General features: G+C 38.0%; 1 pseudogene; it reads left to right on the top strand.

Moving 5' to 3' along the window:
- The first annotated feature begins 4,857 nt into the window (after positions 1–4,857).
- The window catches only part of LOC107770364 (uncharacterized), a 31,861-nt pseudogene continuing 19,938 nt past the window's right edge, over positions 4,858–16,780 (top strand).

Here is a 16,780-nt window from a genome sequence, read left to right as displayed (position 1 = left end):
GTTTGAATACCGGTCCTTGAGGGATATCGACCCCACCAATGATCATATAAATTACATGTTGTGGCTCTTCTTGTTCGTTTTGCCTGTTCGAATCTCTATTTTTGAAGTGGTTCTGGCCCGATCACTTAAGAATTCTCGAAGGTGACCCTCGTTGAATAGACAGGCCACCTCCTCTCTCAGCTGTCTGCAGTCTTCAATTCTATGACTATGGGTACCATGGTATTTGCACACTTGATTTGTGTTCCTTTAAGCTTGATCGGTCTGTAAGTACTAGGCTATCTAGTATCCTTAATCCGACCGATGGCTGATACAATACCTGATGCATCGACGCTGAAGTTATATTCTGACAATCGAGGTGCTTCATTGGATCCAGTATCCTTATCGAAATCGCTTTTGCTCATACGTCCTCGGTAACTCTGTCCCTAATCATTCCTTCTATCATTTCCATAAGGGTTGCGTCCGGGCTCGTTATTTCTCCGATCTCCACTGTATGGCTGGTATCTATCTCTATTTGATCGTGATTCCCAATCGACGTCCCTTTTAACTCTGTCCATGAGCCTGCTAGGATAAATCGAAGCAATTGGAGTTCCTAGTTGATCATCTTTGACCCTAATCTTCGACTGATACCTATTGTGTACATCGGCCCAAGTGACAGCAGGATATTCGATCAAATTTTGCTTCAACTGTTGTGAATCTATGGAGCTCTGAGCGTTGAGACCTTGTGTAAAAGCTTGAACAGCCTAGTCATCGGTGATTGGAGGCAAATCCATTCTCTCCATTTGGAACCGAGATACGAATTTCCTGAGTATCTCGTTATCCTTCTGTCTTACCTTAAAGAGGTCTGATTTCCTTGTTGCAACTTTAATGGCTCCGGCGTGGGCTTTCAAAAAAGAATCTGCTAGCATAACAAACGAATCAATAGAGTTGGGAGGTAAGTTATGATACCATATCATGACACCCTTAGATAAAGTTTCTCCAAATTTCTTCAATAGAACGGATTCAATCTCATCGTCTTCTAAGTCATTCCCATTTATTGCGCATATGTAAGAAGTAACGTGCTCATTAGGGTCGGTGGTCCCATTGTATTTGGGAATTTCTAGCATACGGAATTTCTTAGGAATGGGCTTCGGAGCCGCACTTGGAGGGAAAGGCTTCTGCACGAACTTCTTCGAGTCCAAACCCTTTAGTATCGGGGGTGCCCCCGGTATTTGGTCAACCCGTTAATTGTACGTTTCTACCTTTTTGTCATTAGCCTCGATTTTAGTTTCACATGATTCGATCTGCTTAGTGAGCTCCTCGAGCATCTTCATAATAGCGGGATCAATCCCGATTCATTGGCGTTCAATTTCTCTGGTACAGGTTCGATTCTGTGAACAACCTCCTGTGATGTTTCGAGCTCTATTCTGCTTGTGCTCGATTCTGATTTTGAAGTTGTGCTATCGCAGTTTGTTGAGTCTGCAATATTTCGAATATCATTCGAAGGCTAATTCCGCCTTCTCCACCACTCTGTGTGTTTTGATCGGCTACTCGAGAATCTCTGCGGATACCATTTCTAGGGTCGACGCCCAGATTTGCATTTAGGGCGACGTGCGAACTGACTTCGACGGGGTCTACGATTGGTACTCCCTCGTGGCCAGCTTAAGGCACTTCGATCCCTGGGGTGGCTACATTATCATTTTCTCCGTGTAAACTGAGGCCGTCATCGACGTGAGTGGGTACTGCTTGCGAGTTAGACATATTGATCCTGAAATAAAAAATACTCACAAGAACAAGCGTAAAGTAGTGTATGTTACGAGAATTAATACCAAGCAATCACTATTATCCTTAACCCCACGGTGGGCGCCAAACTGTTTACCCTTAAAATTGGATAACAATTCAACTTATAATATGCTTTTAAGGACCCGTGATTTCACCTAATACCAATTGATAAATGTAAAGAGTAATAATAGAAATCAACAATAAAATTAAGCAAACCAGTATTTGAACGGAATTCATCCCTCGAGTTTGAATACCCTCGAACTAATCGATGTAAGAATAGTTAAAATATAACAATCTGATTAACAGGAATATAAGCTAGAAAGTATTGTATTGCTTTGATACGTGTCAATGTAAGGTGTTTACAAAATGATCAGAACCCTCTTTAAATAGTATAAGAATCCTATCTATGGTACAATTCTAATTACGGAAGTAAATCTCATGTTTAGCCTAAACAATCGCCTTGATTTGATCTGTTCCGGGATTTCCACCATGATCTTCGACCGGCTACGGATATCTCGCTTTTCCATTATTGCCCTTTGCTCGAAGTCTGCCATGTTTGATCTCGATCATTGCTGGCCTCGATCCCGACAGGCACCTCGATTCTCAAACTTGATGCCTCGTCTTCGTGCCCTGGTCTGATCCACTACGAGACTGGCCTTTGGTGCAATTCTCTGGCCTCGATCAAATAGTAAAATTGGATAGACCCGGTTTTAACCGTATACGATATTGAAGTCCAAAGTTATGGTATGTTCAACTGTCATTTTCATTCACCATACGACTTAAATATTTTATTTTAGGAAAATACATTTCAACATTTATCCATTTTCGTCTATCGATATGTACATTTATAACTTTGTTTCCACATTATACACTTCTGCATTGTAAACTTTTATTTTAGACCTGTGTATTTATGGCCTATTCGCATACGATGAAAAGGATACACACAAGACAAGAAAAGAAAGTGGAGAAAATGGACCTCGTATTCACTGGTCCAATGTTTCTTTATCTTTCATTTTTCAAATGCAATAACGTTAAATTCTGTTATTTTTCTAGAAACAACCCAATATTGACTTTTTCCCATTTAGGATAATTTGATTTTCATAAAAGTTAAGCTCTTTTATCTTTTAGCCTTTTGAGTCAACGGCTAGGTTTCAAGATATTATTATCACCCCTCAATCTTTAGAAAATACCACAAAATATTGTAATGAAATATATAAGATCTTTGCCCCTTTCAGTCGTTGGCTGTGTGCGTAGTATTTTGATCATGACATAGAGATATATATTAGAGAAAATGCATAAAGTACACATTAAACTTGTTCGGAAAAATTATTTACCCATCTAAATTTTATGGGCGACCTTTTACCCCCTCATTCTTGATCGAAGTGTATTAATTATCCTCCTTAGAGGTGAGTTGGCAGAGATCGTATTTACACTTTCTTAAAAGAGCATGGCAGGCAAAAAAAGAAGTTAAAATGAATTAGCTTTCACAAATATCATTTTTAATTAAATTTAAGTTTTTCTTAATCTTTTCGTTTTATTTTTTGTTCTTTTTTCTTCTCTGCTCTTTAACTTTCTTCCTTTTCTTCTTCCCTGCAATTAAAATGACCTGACTTTATGAACCAACAAGGCAACAACAAAAATCATCTCTATCATTTTTTTCCAAACACACCTTTTGTTGTTCTGGATCTATTTGGAACTCCCTTTTCACTAGTATTTGAGTAGATGAAAAGAAGCTAGAGTAGCAATAAAAAACTGGTACAACATTTAAATGGTGAAAACTATAAAATTCTATTGTTAATGCAACCACTATATCCAGCAGCATCTTTGATGCTAAGTTAATTAGAAGGATTTGACAGAAAAAAGAGGAAGAGAGAAAACGAGAAGGAAAAGGGAAAAAAAGTAAAGCAATTGGGTTTGTCGGACAAAAAAATTCGCTAAAAGACTATCAGCAAATAAAATTCCGATGAAACAGTCTCACATAAAATCATTTACGAAGATTAAAATTTAAGATATAGAAAGAAAAAATCAAGTGGATCTTGATTTGAGATTTGACCATGGATGAATTTCAAAGGATATGTGGAATGACGGGGCAGTTGGGTAACTAATTTGACATTCAAGTTTAATAATTTTAATATTTTTATGTAATAAATTATAAATTATATTAGAGAAAAAGAAAGTCAAGAAATAAAGTTTTCTTGGGCAGTTTGAGCTTTGATGTTTCATGGTGGAATATGGGTGTTGGTGGATCTTACAGAAAACGGAGGAGGGTGATGGATAAATTGGAAAAATTTCAAAAGAAAAAAAGAAAAGGAAAAACGAGAATTTTTTTTAGATGACATTTATGTGGTTCTGACGTGGCAGGGGCGTGTGTAACACTTTATAGTATAAAAGTGGTTTTTTAATTTCAGGGAGATCATTAATACACTTCAATCAAGAATGAGGGGGTAAAAGGTCGCCCATAAAGTTTGGGTGTATAAATGATTTTTTCGGACACGTTTAATGAGTACTTTATGTATTTTCCCTATTTATTAAGATTGTGGTGAGAATAAAATCATGTACTTGCTCCCTTTCCCAACTATTAAGGTTGAAAATCTATTTGTGTCTTTTTATTGCCTTTTGTGTGCTATTGCTTACGTTGGGAGAAAGAATCTCTATTTCATTTCAAGCCTTAAGCTTTTTTTTTTTTATATTTAGTTCGAACGAGAACTATCATCCTTAATTAGAATTTTTTTTTCGAGCTTGTGTGTGAAAAATATCTTAATAAGAGTACTAACCCTTTAATGAGTTTTCGTGAATTTGAATTGGTCCGAAGTTTCAATAAGAATACCAAATGAGAAATAAAAAACGTTTTTGAAAGTAATATATAAAAGTATCAAAACTTTTTTCCATTAAAAATATAAGGAAAGAGGTCCTAATCCTAATAGGAGGGAATAAGACAATCCTTTGCTGTTACTAGGTTATAAAATATTCTTATACTTTTGCTGCAAAATAATTGGCATTATTGTTTTCGCTCAATGTGTTTCATCAATCGAATTTGAGAAAATTCAATATTTATGGCAAAAAGGATTAAAACGAAAAGAATCCAGCATAATAATTTAATTGATGAAGAACACCATCCATTGAAATGAAAGCAAAGCTTTGATCAAAAGACAAACAAACTACCACGGTGGATGCACTGTTTTTTCTCACTTTACCACATCATCCTCTCTATCTCCCGCCCCACCGGCCGCTACTCCACCGGCAAGTCGCCGTCGGCGAACTCGTCGGATCTTCTAGAACCCTTCGAATTTTATATCATTCATAAAATGAGTCGATAACGCTTGCTTTACTCGCAGATCTAATTCAGTGTCGCAATAAGTTGGAAGGATTTGTAAAAGCGACATATCAATTTACTAATGGCTTCGCCGAATATGGATCAATTTGAGGCCTATTTTCGGCGAGCTGATTTGGATCAGGATGGTCGGATCAGTGGCCCTGAGGCTGTTGCCTTTTTCAAAGGCTCCAATTTGCCTCAACCAGTCCTCGCTCAGGTTTTTTCATTTCTGCATTTTGGTTTTTTTCCACCAGCCGTGTAATAAGAAGAAATAGAATTAATATAATTTTTGTTATGCTACCAAGTTTTCATAATTAGGCAAGCTGGTCCTGTTTCAACGCGCTTAAGTTTGAACTGTTTCACATAGCCATGAAGTTCACGTGATTGCTACGTACTTCAATTTTTTTTTCTTGTTCTATTTTTTGAAGTATGTTAGGTATAATTTTTTAGATCATTTTAGCTGCTAATTTGTCGCATGATAGGTATAAGGGGGTGCACTGAGATGGAATATATGGTTATTCAGTTGTTTGGCAAAAAGTAAGTTTTTGCAGTTATTATACCGAACTAATTTTCAGGAACTTGAGCAATTATGATAATGGATAATAGATACTGAAAAGTTTCTTCCAGTGGTGAGATGATTTTTTTTTTACAAGAACTGTCACAACCATAGCTATGTTTTGATAATTTGAAACCTTCAGTTTCAATTCTAATAATACATAATAGTGGTCCACAAACTGAGAGAAAGAAGAATGCTTACTGGTGAACCCAGGACCTAGTTAGTAAAATATGTTTTAGTAAACTTGAGCAGAGGAAAAAAGAGTGGCAAATAGCTTTGTGGTTCAGCCTGTGCTTGGTGAACCGTGTCTTGATATTCTAGCTGGTGTTGGATTAAGTAGCTCTACAATTAATATGCTGCTTGCTAGAGTCAGGTCTAGGTATCAAGTTCAACGTAGTCAAGTTGGGGAAGAAGTAGTTTGTGTAGTCGCTGTGACTCTTGTTAGATATCTGGAGTATCGATGTACTAATTTATTTTTAATACTAAATTTCACATTTTCTTTTGCTTTATGTAGATATGGACCTATGCTGATCAAAGTCGTACTGGGTTCCTTGGTCGCCAAGAATTTTATAATGCTCTTAAGCTCGTCACAGTGGCACAAAAGCGAGAGTTGACTCCAGAAATAGTGAAGGCTGCGCTATTCACTCCAGCTTCAGCTAAAATTCCTGCCCCCCAAATAAACCTTGCAGCTGTACCCGTTCCCCAACCAACTAATAAGGTTGGGGCTGCAGTTCCTCCAGTTAGTGGTGCTACTCCAACAGCAGCTCAAACTTTTGGCATTAGGGGTCAACACGGCTTACCAGCTCAGCAAAGTCATTACATGAGGCCTCCTCGGCCCTCGAATCCAAGCCCTGGTTTCCAATCTCAACCAAATATTTCTGGTCAAGGAATGCTAGTTGGAAGTACTGTTGTAGCTTCTCGCCCTCCCAGTTCCACTGATTTGCCTGCTGGTCGGAATGGTGGCTCACAAGCAGGTCCTGGTTCCCAAGCCCCAAATACAAGTGTCAGTTCTAGAAGTCAGGATGCATTTGGTCTTGTTGCATTGACGCCTTCTGCACAACAAACCCATCAAGCAACCACGTCATCACTGCAACCAGATCTATCAAAATCAAATGATGCAACTTTGTCGCATGGTAACCTGCCTGATGCCAAAGTTCCTAAAGCCGTTCCAGTTGCAGGAAATGGATTTCCATCGGAGTCGCTCTTTGGAGATGTTTTTTCAGTTGCATCAGTTCAACCCAAGCAAAGCTCCACACCAACTATATCTTCCGCAGTTTCATCAGCCACAGTCCCAGCACCTACAGGGCCCCAACCTCCTATAAAGGCTAGCTCAATTGATTCGCAGACTACACTTCCTCAGCAACTGGTTCACCAGCATCAGCAAGCTCATTTGATTGTGAGACCAAATCAACAGGTTCAAGTGCAAAGTTCTGCTGCAATTCCTAGTGCAGCTAGAAATTCTCTTCCTGGCCAGTCTCAGCTTCCGTGGCCAAGGATCACGCAGTCTGACTATCAGAAGTATTGCAAAGTATTTATGGCAGTGGACACAGACAGGGATGGAAAAATTACTGGCACAGAGGCACGGAGCCTGTTTCTAAGTTGGAAGCTGCCTTGAGGTGAGATTTGCTTTCTCTGATTTTGCTCTGAGATTCCGTGTCCTTCTGTTAGATCCTTCTTGTTACTAAGAGTAAGCGCTTAGGTTTGCTATATGCCTCTTGAACTGTTTATTGGATTCAAACTGCTCAAAACTTCAGCAAATGGCTCTATCCTTTTCTGACTTATGTTTACTTCTCTTGTTAGTTTTTCCCTTTCTCTTGATATTTACTTCACTTTACTTGTCTTAGGGAAACCAACTTGATTTGCTTATATAGAAAGAGTCATTGAAAAGGAAATGGTTGTCGAAAAGTTGTCCGAAAATTTTGGATCGCCGGAAGCCCACAGGGCTTTGGTATAGTGGTAAGAGCGCAGCTTGTGATGTGTGGGGTAGGCGCACGTCACAGGTTTGAACCCTGCCACAGACAAAAGCTTGGTGTTTAAGTGGAGAAGGGTAGAATGACGGGCCCATTATCCACCGAGTTTCAAACCGTGCGCCATTGGCCCTCGGAGACTTCTCAGTCACCAAAAAGAAAAAACAGTTTGGATCTCCGGAATCTCACTGGAAGAGGTGTAGTCACTGTCTTGTGGAAGAAATTTTAATTTCCAGAATTAAATTTTTGCTGCTGGATCATTGGTCGGAGTATTAGTAGGATGGACTCGGTGCCATTAGAACTATCACTTTGAAAGAGTCATGGGACTGTGTACTTCTTGCATATAGAGATTCCCCATTACGTCTAAATAGTTTAGTAAAAACACATTCTACCTATGCCAAAATGTCCTGTTATAGGACAAGTCCTCACTGATGGAATTGAGCCAGTTGTCATCTATAGATTAGTTACTGGTAGAAGTTGCCTTCCCATAAAGAATCTTAACATCATAATAGTAGTAGTCTGTCCATTAATTTTACATGCTAGGCACGGAGATTAACGAGTTAATTTTAGTCCCAATCGTATTTCTAGAGATAGAAGAAAATAATTGTTTTACTTTGTATATAAAGTAGGTCCTGTGGACACTGCATTATTGCTTGTTAAAAGGTGTAATTCACTCTGTTGAGCACCTTACAAGTGGGTGAATTTGGATTAAGCTGCAAATGGATTGCGAGAAAAAGTGGGACTTGAGGATAACAACATTGAGCATAACAATTTTTTTGATAAAGACCATTGATTACTAAAGACACATTTGGACCATGTATGCTGTTGAAGTGACTAATAATCTGAAACTTACTGCGACTACCATAATTACTTCTAATATCCTAAAAAACAAATATGAAATATAATTTTTATGATAATAAGAAAGCCGTCGTATAGAGTATAAACTGGACAGAAAATGGAATTCACCAAGTACATTTCTTCCCTGAACAAAGAAGTTCCATTCTTGGGGCTTTTACTTTAGGTTTCCTAGCTTTACAGTTTCCGTTCAACAGCTAGTAGCTTTTGCAACAAAAACTTACAATGTTAGTAAACAGCAGTGGTAGAGCATACCGTGTTAAAAAAAGGAACAACAAATTAGTGGTAAAAGCATATCATTCTCACTTCTTTGAGACTTGTCGCTACAATTGCTTTGAGGCATTGTACTTGCTGTGTCACAATGCTAAGCTATTGGTCACTTGGCTCTTTGGGACATTGTTTATACGACCTACTTAGAGTGTGATAGCATATCTCTTACTCTTTTGAGAATCTTGCCTACAATTATCTTAGAATATCTTGGTCTCTATCTTAAAGCCAAGCTGGTGTTTACTTGGTCCGTTGGGACATTAAAGCAGCTTGCTTTTGGTTTATCAGAGGTCTTAAAACAGGTGTGGGATTTATCGGATCAAGACAATGACAGCATGCTTTCTTTGAGGGAATTCTGCATTGCACTTTACCTGATGGAGCGGCACAGGGAAGGTCGCCCTCTTCCTTCAGTCCTTCCAGCTAATCTTATCTTTGACGAGTCATTATTGCCTGCTTCTGGTCAGCCTACAGGATCACATGGTGCGACAGCTTGGAGACACACATCAGGTATATTTCATCCTTTTTACACTATGCACATATATGTTTTGGACATGGTTTGTGAGCAGTGGCGGACCCAGAATTTTATACAAGCGGGTTCAATCTGAAACGACGATAAATAAAAATATGGACGTCGTTGAGCCCGGCAAATGTGATTTATGTATGTGCATTCCTTTTTCGTTGTTCATAACTCATACTCAAGGTGAAACCATTTTGAACTTGGAGTTTGCGCTCGCTAGTTATTAAATAACGTTGAATTTTTTAATTTGTTTTAACAAAAACTGTAAAACGTTAATTTAATATTTGTATTTATCTCTCTAATTTAATTTAAATTGGCGGAATACATATGCGGCTACTTAAACTTGTCCAATACTTTAATCTAGCTACCTCAATTGAGGTTTGTTCCTATTAGATACACTAGCTTTATTGCATACGTGCCTATTATACACACAAAATTGATCAGTAAAAAAAGTATGGTACGTGTACTTCACAAGCATTGACGTGGCAAAAATTATCAAAGGGAAAAAAGTCACATGGCTTTTGGCGTTAATAAATTATAAAATACTTTTTAGCAAAAAAGGAAAAGGAAAATCTATTAAAAAAGGATAAGAAAACCCTGCCCAACCCCTCTACTGTCACAGGCGCCGCAAGCCCTTCTACGGTTGCACCAAGTCCCCCTTCCCATCCTCCCTTTTTTCTTCCATTTTTCAGAAAATATTTTCTTCTCCCTCCCACCTTCCCTTTCTTCTTCCCCCACCCAGTACCCTACCTTTCTTCTTTTATTTTCACAAAATCCCTTTCTTCTTCCTCCCTCTCTCCCCACTGTCACTCGCTTTAAAGGAGTTTTATGGTGATTTAAGGAGGATATCTAGTGGTGTGCTCATGGTGGTGATTTAAAGAGAAGAGAAAATGGACGTTGACTAGAGGTAGTTGTGGCAGTCGAATTTCGTTGACGGCTGAATTTCTTGTGGTGGCCGCGGTAATAGAGCAATGGTGTTGATGGTGCTTCTGAAAAAAGAACACCGGCTAGAAGTGTTTGTGGTGGTTTGATTTTTGTGATGGTCGAACTTTTATGGTGGCTGAATTTTTGTGGCGGCGGCTGTGGTGGAACAGTGGTTTCTGAAAAATTATTATTTTAAAAAATAAAAGAAAAGAAAAAATGAGAATTTTGAATTACTCACGCGCCCTAAAATTAGTGAGATTTTTTTCTTTTTGCCATGTCAGCTTGTTATGTTTAATAGACACATATTCAATAAAACTTGAGTATCTAATAGGAATAAGCCTCAGTTGAGATAGCTAGATAAAAATATTGGACAAGTTTAAGTAGTCGCATATGTATTCCTCCATTTAAATTTGAGAAATATCAACTGCCTTTTAAACTTAAAAAAATCTATTTAATAAATGTAAAATTTTATTGATTCTAAGAAAAATCTATTTCTTGTTTATAAATAGCAAAGTTGTTATTTACTGAGAAGAAGACAACAAGTATAAAGAGTTATAAGCATACCAACACAAATTATTAAAGAAAAGGAACTTATAAGCTAACAATTCCGATGGAATCCAAAACATTTAATTTGAACATAAGTTAAATTAATATTGAATCAATAAAGTATAAATAATATAAAATCATTATACTTGCATATTTTAACAAATTTATTAAATAGACACAAAATCACCAAGTTTTAATTTCTTAAAACATAAAATGAGCTTTTAAATGACTCTTATTAGATGAGAATAAAGAAAACAAGTAAAATACATACATTTGCAAAGTAAAATAGAAAGAAAAGGAAAAGAAAAAGAAAAAGAAAAAGAAAAAGAAAAAGAAAAAGAAAAAGAAAAAGAAAAAGAAAAAGGAACGAAATAGAAAGGAAAGAAAAACTAGTGCGGATGGAGTAAATACGTAAAACTCACGCACGAATCATATATAACCACAGAACAATAGCAACAGGGATTCGAAATCACGACCTTCTTGAAATATATGAACCCGCTTTGCCATCTTTTCGCTTCTGTATCTTCGGTCAAGCGGATTCAATACATTACAAAAACAAATGACGCCCGGCTTCGCTTTTTAAACTTAACTTTTAAAGTATATATGTTAAGATTTTCCGACGAAGGGGATTCAATTGAACCCGCTTGACCCTAGGTGGGTCCGCCCTTGCTTTTGAGTCGATCATGTACACATGCATTTGGAAACTTTATTTATTAATGAATATAATTTTGGCCCTCACACTTTAAAAACAGTTACTGATAGAATATTCATATTTGGTTTTGATTAAGTCTATTATTAATTTTAGAACTTGAACAACTAATATGGGTAAATAGATGTGATCCTTATTAGTATTACTAGGAGGAACATAACTTAACTTGCGGCCAGGGGCAGATTTATAGACTTAATTATGAGGCGCGTGAACCCATGGTCTCTCCGTAAAATTAGATATTTTATGTACAATTTTTTTTAAATTGATATAATAGTAACTGCTGGCACCCATGCTCCAAGAAGGTTGAATGGTGTTGAAGGTTTTATCTTTTTTTTTTTTTGTAGTGCAACCATGTACTAGAAATCCTAGATCCGCCTCTGCTTGCGGCTAAAATTCCTTAATACAATGGATGAGAGTGTCTTCTCAGTTTGTGGTAGCTAAGTTAGTATTTGTCTTTTGTTACATAATTGCTTTCATCGATGTTGGATTATATGGCCAATAACAGACGATACTTCTATATATCTACTAATTTAACTACGAGTGGGACCTTACTAGTAGATTGCCAAAACATAAGTGGAAGGTCAAAAGTTCTTGATCTAGGTTGCCTTGCTATTTTGTACAACTATCAGAGTAAATTGTTAATTGTTTTCAAGTGTATATACTTATATTTTCTTATAGTATGTATATTCGTACTTAGAGGAGCGGGGCCTTGTCACAATGGCAAGAGTTGCCGCCGTGTGGCTTGGAGGTCATGGGTTCAAAATGTAGAAACCTTTTGCTGAGATGTATGGAAGGCTGTGTACAATAAGCTAATGTTGTTTGGCCCTTTGTCAAACTGTGCATGTGCCACGAGCCGAATCAACTGGCGTGATGGCGCTAATCGTGAAACTAGACCAGCCTCTACTTAACAACTCATCACAATAATAATAACTTGAAAATAAAGCCGGAAGTAGTTAACATTAAAGAAAACTTTTGAAAACAGAATAAATCCCAAAATACGATACAATCTAACCCAAAACCGGGGTGTCACTGAGTACATAAACGTCTAAATTAGAATACAGTCCACTACAGAGTCTAGAGAAATAAACTGAAATACAACCAGTTATAAAGAAGTAGAGTCAAGGCCAGCGAACGCCGTGCAGCTACCTTGGTAGTCTCCGAGCTCTGAAGCCTCAATCAACAACCACCGCCGTGACCAGAAGCGCCTGGATCTGCACACGAGGTGCATGGAGTAACGTGAGTACATCCAACTTAGTAAGTAATAAGTCCAAACTTTGGACTGAAAGGCAGTGACGAGCTCAACCAATACATATAAAATAGAAATAACTGTGCAGAAATGTAAGCATGCTTTCAAATTAAATAAGCAACTCAAAAAAGTAAAGTACATCAGATCCGAACAATATAAAGAATATAATTCTGCTATCTCTACATGCCAATGCACATACTGTACGTGATGCACCATGCTGTCAGCTGCATGTGTTCAAACTCTCAAATGCTTAACCACTCGGTACTGTATATGGCCTGTATGACCCAGGGAATATCCATCTCGGAATATATACATCACTGACTATAAGTCACCTAGTACCGAGTAAGGCCAATCCAGCCCTATGGAGAAGATCCATCTCCAGGTGTCAAGTACTTTGGACAAGATCCATGTCCAGGGAAGATCCATCCCTCAATAATATCATCCGCGCTCACTGGGAGTGTGTTACATACTCCGGAGGGGCACCTATAGCCCAAGCGCTAACATAACATCAATATAACCGCTGCGGCGTGCAACCCGATCCCATAACTGTCACTCATAATTAGGCTCTCGGCCTCTCTCAGTCATCAATCTCTTCAGTCTCACTCAGGGGCTCACAATGTCATGAAAACTAGCCCGAAACGATGATATGATGTATCAATAAATAACAACCGAGACTGAGATATGATATGAAATGCATGAACGTGACTGAGTACATGATGTCAATGAAATCAGTGAGATGACAACAAGAAACGACCACTAGGGGTCCCACAGTACTAGCATAAAGCCTAAACATGATATCAAGCATGATTTACAACTCAATTACTTTATCACATAATGAAATCACAGATATCAACAAGATAGAGTCACTATACAATGCCATGGAATGAGCCGGGTCACAATTCTCACGGCGCACGCCCGTCACCTCAATACCAGTCACATAACACATAATTCGGGGTTTCGAACCCTCAGAACCAAGTTTGAAAGCGTTACTTATCTCAACCCGGGCAAAATCCTACTCCGCAATGCCTTTGCCCCTCAAATTGATCACCAAACGTCCCGAATCTAGCCACAAGTAGTACAATACAATCAATAAAGGCTAAAGGGATCAATTCCACAAGAAATCTACTAAATTATAGCCAAAATCCGAAATCGGCTCTCGAAATCCTACAAAAGTCACAAAACCCGAAAGCCCATTCACTCACGAGTCTAACCATACCAAATCTACTAAAATCCGACACCAAATGGTCATCCAAATCCCCAAAATTCATTTCCAACACCAAATGGTCATCCAAATCCCAAAATTAATTTTCCAAATCCCTAGCCTCAAACCCCCAAATTTTACCTCAACACTACACAATCTAGATGGGAAAAACAATGGGAAATCAAGATTTATGATAAAAAACGAGTACAAGAAGCTTACCTCAAAAATCCCCTCGAAAATTCTCTCCAAAATCGCCTATGTCCGAGTCCAAAATGTTGAAATAAGACTAAAATCGCGAACCCTTGTTTTTAAACATCCTGCCCAGGCTTTTCGCACCTGCGGGTCTCTATCCGCATCTGCGGTCAAAACTCCGCTTTTGCGGAAAGTCACTTAAGCCACTGCCTCGCTTCCGCGATCACAAGACCGCATTTGCGCACATCGCAGGTGCGGAAGCCACATCGCACCTGCGGATAAACCTCGCATCTGCGCCCTTCTGCCCGCTTCTGCGACCATCGCAGGTGCGAGAAAGTCTTCGCACCTGCGACCTTTGCCCATCTCATTCTTGGCCGCATCTGCGATCCTTGCCACGCTTCTGCGGGCTCGCACCTGCGGTGCCCACTCCGCAGGTGCGGTTACACCAGTAGCAGCAGCACATCAGCTGCATTCCTCAACTAAAAATCAAGCCGTTAACCACCCGAAATCACCCCGAGGCCCTTAGAACCTTAACCAAACATACCAACAAGTCCCAAACGTTATATGGACTTAGTCGAATCCTAAAATCACCTCAAACAACATCAAAACATGAATTACACTCGGATTCAAGCCTAATGAACTTCTAAACTTCCAAATTCTACAAATAGCGCCGAAACCTATCAGACCACATCCGATTGACCTCAAAATTTACACACAAGTCATAAATGACACCACAAACCTACTCCAATTTCCGGAAATCAAATCCGACCCCGACAACAAAATTTTCACTGCCGGTCAAATTTGCCAAAATTTCAACTTTCGCCAATTCAAGCCTAATTCTACTACGGACCTCCAAATTACATTCCGGATGTGCTTGTAAGTCCAAAATTACCTAATGGAGCTAACGGAACCATCAAAATTCAAATCCGAGGTCGTTTACACGTAAGTCGACATCCGGTCTACTTTTCCTACTTAAATTTCCAATTAAGAGACTAACTGTCTCAATTCATTCCGAATTAACCCAAACCCGAACCAAGCAACCCGATAAGTCACAATACAGCTGTAGAACACAAAAGAAGCAGGAAATGGGGGAAACGGGGCTACAACTCTCGAAACGACCAGCCGAGTCATTACAACATGGCAAAAGCTTAGTGCACCGAGTTTCTCTTTTCTATATACTCGTATTTAAGACCATAGCTGCATCTTCGACCATGTCAGGTTCAGTCCCTCTTACTGAAGTCATAAATGGTCAATATCATTACCAATGATGCAATGCAGTTTTACCCATAATGAATTGATGAAGAAGGGAATGCCATATAAAAAGTTTTATTTTATTGATAATGGAAAAGCGAGGTATACCAAAAAGTAGATAATCTACAGAAAGATGCGATTATAGATCGAAGCTCTGAAAGATGAGACAAGATCGAAGTAAAACATATTTCACAGATTGTACTGGTTTTTGATGTTGGCATCTTTTTTTGCTGTAGGTTTAATTCTGTTTGTTTTCCTAGTGACACAGAATGTATTTTTACTTTGGGGCTTTATTCAAACTATGTTATCCCTGGTTGTAGATTTATGTACTATTTAAATAAAAAAGAACAAAAACAGTATTTCTGGAATAGAGGAGTGTTATGTGATAGGAAAAACCTACAAAAGTGAAAGACAAGTTGAACATAATGGTTATGAGACCAGACTTCATCAAAGAAATAATGGTCATGTGACCAGCCATATTATATGAAATTGAGCATTAGGCATCTAAGGCCCAACATATTCACAAAATGTAAAAGGTGAATAATAAGATATATGTGCAGTCACACATTATTAAACAATATTAGAATTGAGCACATCTGATATAAAGTACAAGTAGCACTCAGATGATAAAACGAAATATGGTCACTTGAGATGGTATGACCATGTCATACGTAGCAGTATTCTTAGAGGCTTGCTTAAGGCGCATTTTAGTTTTGAAGCTAGCTAATCAGGTTCTGCACATTCGCTTGCTTGGGTGGAGCTATATTGCAGGCATCGTTGTGTTAAGGCATTACGATACCAACACTTAGTAATAAATATTGTTGGCAGAGTGATACATCAATTGTTAACAATACATTATGAATGAACTGTTTAGTAATTAGGAATAACAAATTATAAATCTAGCATAAGAAAACTAATCGCTGTAAACTTCGTCTTTACATCTAAATAAAAGATGTTAAATGTTTCTTGAACTTGATTGACGTGTTGTTTTACTTCCTGTATTTCTCTTAATTGTAGTTTTTCAATTCTTCTGTCCTAATACCTTTTTTTCCCATTTATTTTTAGTTTTTCTTGTATTACATATATGTTTTTTCTTTTTTTTTTCTTCCTTAGTTCCTTTCTTCGGCAAAACCTGTGTTGTGCATTTTGATTGCTTTTTGTGCTTAAAGCTCAGTAGACCTTAGGGCTTTTCTATGCCTTTTCTTGGCTATTCTATGTACAACCCCAAATATGCTAGTCTCTAGTTGTGACATTACGATGATTGAAGGTGTTAAAATGGGGATAAGATGGAATACAATTACATTGAGAGAAGTTGTCTTAAAAGATGTACAATCTTTTAAAATACATAAATAAGAACTAAATACAATAGAAGCAAAAGAAATATAGGCGATACATTGTATCAATTAGCTGAGGTTAAGGTTTAGTCATGTTAAATCTAGCGATTAGTTTCTCTTCCCTTACATTTATGTTTTTTTTCT

Source organism: Nicotiana tabacum, chromosome 3 (genome assembly GCF_000715075.1).
Source record: "Nicotiana tabacum cultivar K326 chromosome 3, ASM71507v2, whole genome shotgun sequence".
Classification (NCBI taxonomy): domain Eukaryota; kingdom Viridiplantae; phylum Streptophyta; class Magnoliopsida; order Solanales; family Solanaceae; genus Nicotiana; species Nicotiana tabacum.
This window is presented reverse-complemented; position numbering and strand designations above follow the sequence as displayed.